Source organism: Arachis ipaensis, chromosome B3 (assembly GCF_059453495.1).
Source record: "Arachis ipaensis isolate K30076 ecotype BB chromosome B3, ASM5945349v1, whole genome shotgun sequence".
Taxonomy (NCBI): Eukaryota; Viridiplantae; Streptophyta; class Magnoliopsida; order Fabales; family Fabaceae; genus Arachis; species Arachis ipaensis.
In genome coordinates this window covers 102820357-102828873 of record NC_142438.1, presented here as the reverse complement: position 1 = coordinate 102828873, position 8517 = coordinate 102820357, and the positions used below count along the sequence as shown (strand labels likewise).

Genomic DNA, 8517 nt, shown 5'->3' with positions numbered 1-8517 from the left:
AATCAAAAAAGGATAAAGTGTTGGGGTGCCTCCCAACTAGCGCTTCTTTATTGTCATTAGCTTGACATTCCTTCATCTTCAGCTGAGCTTGTAGCTCACTCCCTGCTCCTCTAAGGAGCCTCCCAAGTAGTGTTTGAGTCTATGGCCATTGAAGTAAAAGTTCTCTGAGTCTTGTCCTTCATGAGCTCCACATGACCATAGGAAAACACCTTGAGTATGGTGAAAGGTCCTGACCATCTAGATTTCAGTTTTTCAGGGAAGAACTTGAGTCTTGAGTTATAGAGTAACACCTTCTGTCCTTCAGTGAACTCCCTTCTTGCTATCTTTTGGTCATGCCACCTTTTTGTGTTCTCTTTGTAGATTTTTGCATTCTCATATACTTGATTCTTAAACTCTTCCAGCTCATTGAGTTGCATTAATCTCTTTTCTCCAGCAGCTTGCTCATCATAGTTTAACATCTTTAGATCCCAAAATGCTCTATGTTCGAGTTCAACTGGCAAGTGACAAGCCTTGCCAAATACCAGTTGGTATGGAGACATCCCAATGGGAGTCTTATAGGCTATCCTGTAGGCCCATAGTGCCTCATCCAGCTTCTTAAACCAATCCTTTCTTGAGCTTCCAATAGTTTTTTCAAGGATTCTTTTTAGCTCTCTGTTGGAAATTTCAGCTTGCCCGTTAGTCTGTGGGTGGTATGGAGTTGCCACGTTGTGCTTTACTCCATATCTGAGAAGGAGTGTCTCGAGTTGTTTGTTGTAGAAGTGTGTCCCTCCATCACTAATGAGAGATCTGGGCACTCCAAATCTGCTGAAGATGTTCCTTCTCAAGAAGCTTATCACAACCTTATTGTCATTTGTTGCAGTGGCTATGGCTTCTACCCATCTTGAGACATAATCAACAGCCACCAATATGTAGCTATTAGAGTAGGAGGTTGGGAAGGGTCCCATGAAATCAATCCCCATACATCAAATAGCTCCAACTCTAATATGAATTGCTGTGGCATCTCATTTCTCTTGGTTTGATTACCAGCTCTTTGGCATTCATCACACCTTGACACCATTTCCTTGGCATCCTTAAACATTGTTGGCCAGTAAAATCCGGATTGAAGCACTTTTGCTGCTGTCCTTTCTCCACTGAAGTGTCCTCCATATGCGGATCCATGGCACTGCCATAACACTTCCTGCCCTTCCTCATGGGGTATACACCTTCTTAGGATTCCATCAGCACACTTCTTAAACAAATAAGGATCGTCCCAGATGTAGTGTTTGGCATCCTTAATTAGCTTCCTCCTCATGTGCCTATTGATGTTAGTTGGTAGTTCCCCAATAGCCTTGAAGTTGGCTATGTCTGCAAACCAAGGGGCTACTCGAATCATCATCAATTGTTCATCAACGAAGCTTTCATTGACTGCTACTTACTGCATCTCTTCTTCTTGTGGGATCCTTGAGAGGTGGTCAGCTACTTTATTCTCTGCTCTACTCCTATCTTTAATCTCAATATCAAATTCTTGGAGCAACAAGATCCACCTTATTAGTCTAGGCTTAGATTCTTGTTTGGTAAGCAAGTATTTGAGTGCTGCATGATCAGTGAACACAATTACTTTTGAGCCAATAAGATATGATCTAAACTTGTCAAAAGCAAAAACTATGGCTAAAAGTTCTTTCTCTGTGGTGGTATAGTTCCTTTGATTCTCATTAAAAACCTTGCTAGCATAGTAAATAACAAGTACTAGCTTGTCTTTCTTCTGTCTTAGAACAGCACCAACAGCAAAATCAGATGCATCACATATTAGTTCAAAGGGAAGATCCCAGCTTGGTGGTGTTATAATAGGTGCAGAGGAGAGTTTCTTCTTAAGTTCATCAAAGGCTACCATACATTCTCTATCAAAAACAAAGGGAGTATTTGAGACAAGTAGGTTGCTAAGGGGTTTTGCAATCTTTGAAAAATCTTTGATAAACCTCTTATAGAACCCAGCGTGTCCCAAAAAACTTTTGATTGCTTTGACATTGCAAGGTGGAGGTAATTTTTCAATTACTTCCACTTTTGCCTTGTCCACTTCTATGCCATCTTTTGAAATCTTGTGACCAAGAACCACCCCTTCAGTCACCATAAAATGTCAATTCTCCCAGTTTAAAACTAGGGTGGTTTCTTGACACCTTTTTAGCACAAGAGCAAGATGGTATAGGCAATCAGAATATGAGTTCCCAAATACAGAGAAGTCATCCATAAATACTTCTATGAACTTCTCAATCATGTCTGAAAAAATGGAGAGCATGCACTTTTAGAATGTTGCAGGTGCATTGCACAATCCAAAGGGCATTCTCCTATAAGCAAAGATACCATATGGACAAGTAAATGAAGTTTTTTCCTGATCCTTGGGGTCTACAACAATTTGATTATAGCCCGAATACCCATCTAGGAAGTAATAGTACTCATGTCCTGCCAATCTTTCAAGCATTTGGTCCATGAAAGGTAAGGGAAAGTGGTCCTTCCGGGTGGCTTCGTTGAGTTTCCGGTAGTCAATGCACATACACCATCCGGTCACTGTCCTTGTGGGTATCAATTCATTCCTCTCATTTGCCACAACAGTGATCCCTCCTTTCTTAGGGACTACTTGCACCGGGCTTACCTAAGGGCTGTCTGAGATGGGGTAGATCACCCCTGCTTGCCATAATTTCAACACTTCTTTCTGAACCACTTCATTCATAGTTGGGTTCAGCCTCCTTTGTTGTTGTCTTGAAGGTTTGGCATCTTCTTCAAGTAAGATCTTATGCATATACATTGAAAGACTGATCCCTTTTAAATCTGCAAGTGTCCAGCCTATGGCATCCTTGTGTTGTCTCAGAACTTGGATGAGCTCCTCTTCTTGTTCCTTACTCAGACTTGAATTTATGATCACTAGTTGAGTGTTGTTGGCACCTAGATATGCATATTTCAAGCTGGGTGGTAATGCTTTCAGCTCTAGTTTTGGTGACTCTGCATCTTTGTTGCTTGTAATGGTTGGCATAATTGAGTTTCCCATGGTTGCTTGTGGTAATTCTCCATCTGGTGCTTGTTCCAGCTCAATGGTTCCTCCACGTTGTTCTTCCTCCAAGACTTCTTGAACTATTTATTCCATGGTGTCTACCAGCATGCATTCTCCTATGGATTCCTTGGGGTAACTCATTGCTTTGAAGACATTGAAGACCATTTTCTCTTCATGCAACCTCAAGACTAGTTTCCCTTTTTGCACATCGATGATGGCTCCAGCAGTAGCTAGGAATGGTCTTCCTAAGATAATTGACGTGTTGGCCTCTTCTTCCATGTCCAGCACAACGAAATCAGCAGAAAAGATGAACTCTCCTACTTTCACTAGCAAGTCTTCCACCACCCCATGTGGAAACTTAAATATTCTGTCAGCCAATTGGAGTGCCATTCTTGTTGGCTTGGCTTCCTCAATCTTCATCCTTCTCATCATGGTCAGGGACATAAGATTTATGCTAGCTCCCAAATCACACAAAACATTCTCAATGGTGATGTCTCCTATGATGCAGGAAATTTGGAAATTCCCTGGGTCTTTCAGCTTTTGAGGCAGCTTCTTCTGTATGATGGCGCTGCATTCTTCAGTTAAGATTATGGTTTCTTTTGCTTCCCAGTTCCTCTTTTTGGTTATAAGCTCCTTCAAAAATTTAGCATAGAGTGGCATTTGTTCTAATGTCTCAGCAAATGGTATGTTGATTTGGAGCCTCTTGAAGATCTCTAGGAACTTAGAAAACTAGCCATCCTTCCCATCTTTTCCCAGTCTTTGTGGGTATGGTGCCCTTGGCACATAAGTCTTCAAGACTGGTTTTGGTGGAGGTGGACCAGGGATTTCTTCTCCATCCTTGTTCTCATGCTTTGCTGCAACTTCTTCATGCTTGTCTTTGCTTGGGGTTCCTTCTTCTACAACCTTCCCACTTCTTAGAGTAATGGCTTTGCATTCCCCTCTTGGGTTAGCCATGGTATCACTAGGAAATGTGTGTGTGGGAAGTGAGATTTGCTTGGACAAAATCCTCACTTGTGGTTCAAACTTTGAGATTGCTGCGTGATGAGCGGATAATTTATACGCTTTTTGGCATTGTTTTTACATAGTTTTTAGTATACTTTAGTTACTTTTTATTATATTTTTGTTAGTTTTCATTCAAAAATCACATTTCTGGACTTTACTATGAGTTTGTGTATTTTTCTGTGATTTCAGGTAATTTCTGGCTGAAATTGAGGGACTTGAGCAAAAATCTGATTCAGAGGTTGAAGAAGGACTGCAGATGCTGTTGGATTCTGACCACCCTGCACTCAAAGTAGATTTTCTGGCGCTACAGAAACCCAATTGGCGCGCTCTCAATTGCGTTAGAAAGTAGACATTTAGAGCTTTCCAGCAATATATAATAGTCCATACTTTGCACAATTTTTGATGACGCAAACTGGCGTTCAAACGCCAACTCCCTGCCCTATTCTGGAGTTAAGCGCCAGAAACAGGATGCAAATCAGAGTTAAACGCCAGAAATAGGCCACAACCTGGCGTTTGACTCCAAAAAGAGTCTCTATGAAAGAGTCTCAATGCTCAGCCCAAGCACACACCAAGTGTGCCCGGAAGTGGATTTCTACATCATTTACTTATCTTATGTAACCCTAGCTACTAGTTTGGTATAAAAACTACTTTTAGTGATTTATTTCACATCTCTGGTTGGTCTTTGACTAATTTTATGTTCAGAGATCACGTTTAGGGGGCTGGCCATTCGGCCATGCCTTGACCTCCATCACTTATGTATTTTCAACGGTAGAGTTTCTACAAACCATAGATTAGGGTGTGGAGCTCTGCTGTTCCTCATGAATTAATGCAAAGTACTATTGTTTTTCTATTCAATTCAAGCTTATTCTTATTCTAAGATATTCATTCGCACACAAGAACATGATGAATGTAATGATTATGTGGCACTCATCACCATTCTCACTTATGAACGCGTGCCTGACAAACACTTCTGTTCTACATGAAAACAAGCTTGAATGCATATCTCTTAGCCTCCTGGTTCACAATCAGAGTCTTCGTGGTATAGGCTAGCATTATTAGCGGCCATTCTTGAGATTCGGAAAGTCTAAACCTTGTCTGTGGTATTCCGAGTAGGATCTGGGAAGGAATGACTGTGACGAGCTTCAAACTCGCGAGTGTTGGGCATAGTGACAGACGCAAAAGGATCACTGGATCCTATTCCAACATGATCGAGAACCGACAGATGATTAGCCATGTGGTGACAGCGCATTTGCACCATTTTCACTGAGAGGACGGGATGTAGCCATTGATAACGGTGATGCCCAACATACAGCTTGCCATGAAAGGAGTATGAATGATTGGATGAAGACAGTAGGAAAGTAGAGATTCAGAGGGAGCAAAGCATCTCCAACGCTTATCTGAAATTCTCACCAATGAATTACATAAGTATCTCTATCCTATTTTATATTTTATTTATATTTTAATTATCTTAAATCCCATAACCATTTGAATCTGTCTGACTGAGATTTGCAAGATGACCATAGCTTGCTTCAAGCCGACAATCTCCGTGGGATCGACCCTTACTCACGTAAGGTTTATTACTTGGACGACCCAGTACACTTGCTGGTTAGTTGTGCGGAGTTGTGACAAAGAGTTGAGATTATAATTGTGCGTACCAAGTTGTTGGCGCCATTGATGATCACAATTTCGTGCACCAAGTTTTTGGCGCCGTTGCCGGGGATTGTTCGAGTTTGGACAACTGACGGTTCATCTTGTTGCTCAGATTAGGTAATTTTGTTTTAATTTTAAGCTTTTTGTTTTTATTATTCTTATTTTCGAAAAAATTTCAAAAAAATAAATTATTCTATGTTCTTCAGAATTTTTAAGAATAAATTCTAGAGTTTCATGAGATATGTTGAATCCTGGCTGGCTGTTAAGCCATGTCTAATCCTTTGGACCGAGGTTTCAACTATCATTAGAAGAGCTTCTTTGTCTTTCTCAGCAATTTAGCTTTTGTATGTAATGATCTGCTAAAGCTTGGCTGGCCATTGGCTATGTCTAGTGTTTTGGACCGGAGCTTTCACTGAAAGCTTGGCTGGCTAGTAAGCCATGTCTAATTCATGGACCGGAGTTTTAGATTAACATTGCATGATTCCTGGAATTCTCATTAGAAATTTTGAAATCCTTATTTTTCTTTTTCCAATTAATTTTCGAAAAATCCAAAAAAAATTTTAATAAAATCATAAAAACCAAAAATATTTTATGTTTCTTGTTTGAGTCTAGTGTCAATTTTTAAATTTGGTGTCAATTGCATCTTTTTAATTTCTTTAAATTTTCGAAAACTCATGCATAATGTTCTTCATGATCTTCAAGCTGTTCTTGATGAATTTCCTTCTTTAATCTTTGCATCTTCTTGTTTTATGTCTTTTCTTGTTTTTCATATGCATTTTCAATTTGTTAGTGTCTAATGTTTGAAAATTTCTAAGTTTGGTGTCTTGCATATTTTTCTTTTCTTAAAAATTTTCAAAAATAAGTTCTTGATGTTCATCTTGACATTCAAAGTGTTCTTGGTGTTCATCTTGACATTCAAGGTGTTCTTGCATGCATTTTTATTTTGATCTTAAATTTTTATGTGTGTTTCATTTTTGTTGTTTAATAGAAAAAGAGAAAAACATAAAAATGATATCTTTCTTTTTTTTCTCTCTCCTCATTAAAAATTCAAAAATAAAAAAATATCTTTCCCTTATTTACAAATAAATTTCGAAAATTTGGTTTGACTTAGTCAAAAATTTTTAAAATTTAGTTGTTTCTTATGAGTCAAGTCAAATTTTCAATTTAAAAATCCTATCTTTTCAAAACCTTTTCAAAAATCAAATCTTTCTCATCTTTTTTTTTATTAATATTTTCGAAAACTTTTAAAAAAAATGGTTTTCAAAATCTTTACTAACAATTAATGTGATTGATTCAAAACTTTTAAAGTTTGTTACTTGCCTATTAAGAAAAGTTCAATCTTTAAATTTTAGAATCATATCTTTTAGTTTCTTGTTAGTCAAGTAATCAATTTCAATTTTCAAAATCAAATCTTTTTAATTTCCAATTCAAATCTTTTTCAAAATAATTTTCAATCATATCTTTTTCAAAATCAATTTCAAAATCTTTTCTAACTTCTCACCCTTTCAAATTTGATTTTCAAATATTTTTCAATTAACTACTTGACTTTTTGGTTTATTTTTAAAAGTTTTCTATTTCAATCATATCTTTTTCAAAACCACCTAACTAATTTTCTCTCTCTAATTTTCGAAAATCACTAACACTTTTTCAAAATTCTTTTTAATTAACTAATTGTTTCAAATTTTAATTTTAATTTTATTTCTCTTTTTTATTTTCGAATTCTAACCATTTTAAAATAAAAACAAAAATATTTTTCCTTTTAGTTTAAATTAAATTCGAATTTTCTCCCCCCTCTCTCATCTCCTTCTATTTATTTATTTATCTACTAACACTTCTCTTCTACACATAATTCGAACCCCGTCTTCTTCTCTGTGTTCGAGTTTTTCTCTTCTCCTCCTTCTATTCTTCTCTTCTTATACTCACATAAGGAATCTCTATACTGTGACATAGAGGATTTCATATTTTCTTTTCTGTTCTCTTCTTTTTCATATGAGCAGGAACAAGGAAAAGAATATTCTTGTTGAAGCTGATCCTGAACCTGAAAGGACTCTGAAGAGGAAGCTAAGGGAAGCCAAAGCACAACTCTCTGGAGAGGATCTGACAGAAATTTTCAAAAAAGAAGGAGACATGGCCGAACCTAATAGCAATGGTGGAGATGCAAGGAAGATGCTTGGTGACTTGATTGCACCCTCTTCTAACTTCTATGGAAGAAGCATCTCACTTCCTGCAATTGGAGGAAACAACGTTGAGCTTAAGCCTCAATTAGTTTCTCTAATGCAACAGAACTGCAAGTTTCATGGACTTTCAATGGAAGATCCTCATCAATTTTTAGCTGAATTCTTGCAAATCTATGACACTGTCAAGACCAATGGAGTTGATCCCGAGGTCTACAGGCTTATGCTTTTCCCTTTTGCTGTAAGAGACAGAGCTAGAACATGGTTAGATTCATAACCTAAGGATATCCTGAACTCCTGGGATAAGATGGTCAGTGCTTTCCTGGCCAAATTCTTTCCACCTCAAAAGATGAGCAAGCTTAGAGTGGAAATCCAAACCTTCAAACAGAAGGAAGGAGAATCCCTCTATGAAGCTTGGGAAAGATATAAGTAACTGATCAAAAGGTGTCCTACTGACATGCTTCCAGAATGGAGCATCATAAGCATATTCTATGATGGTCTGTCTGAGTTGTCAAAAATGTCATTGGACCATTCTGCAGGAGGATCTCTTCACGTGAAAACCCTTGCAGAAGCTCAGGAACTCATTGAAATGGTTGCAAATAACCAGTTCATGTACACCTCTGAGAGGAATCCTGTGAACAATGGGACGCCTCAGAAGAAGGGAGTTCT

At 38.0% G+C, this 8517-nt stretch overlaps 1 non-coding gene across 1 annotated transcript; it reads right to left on the bottom strand.

Moving 5' to 3' along the window:
• Positions 1-8203: 8203 nt before the first annotated feature.
• Positions 8204-8311, bottom strand: LOC148571848 (small nucleolar RNA R71). Its single transcript, XR_015908394.1, has one exon. It is a non-coding gene; the product is annotated as a small nucleolar RNA R71 (small nucleolar RNA).
• Positions 8312-8517: the final 206 nt, after the last annotated feature.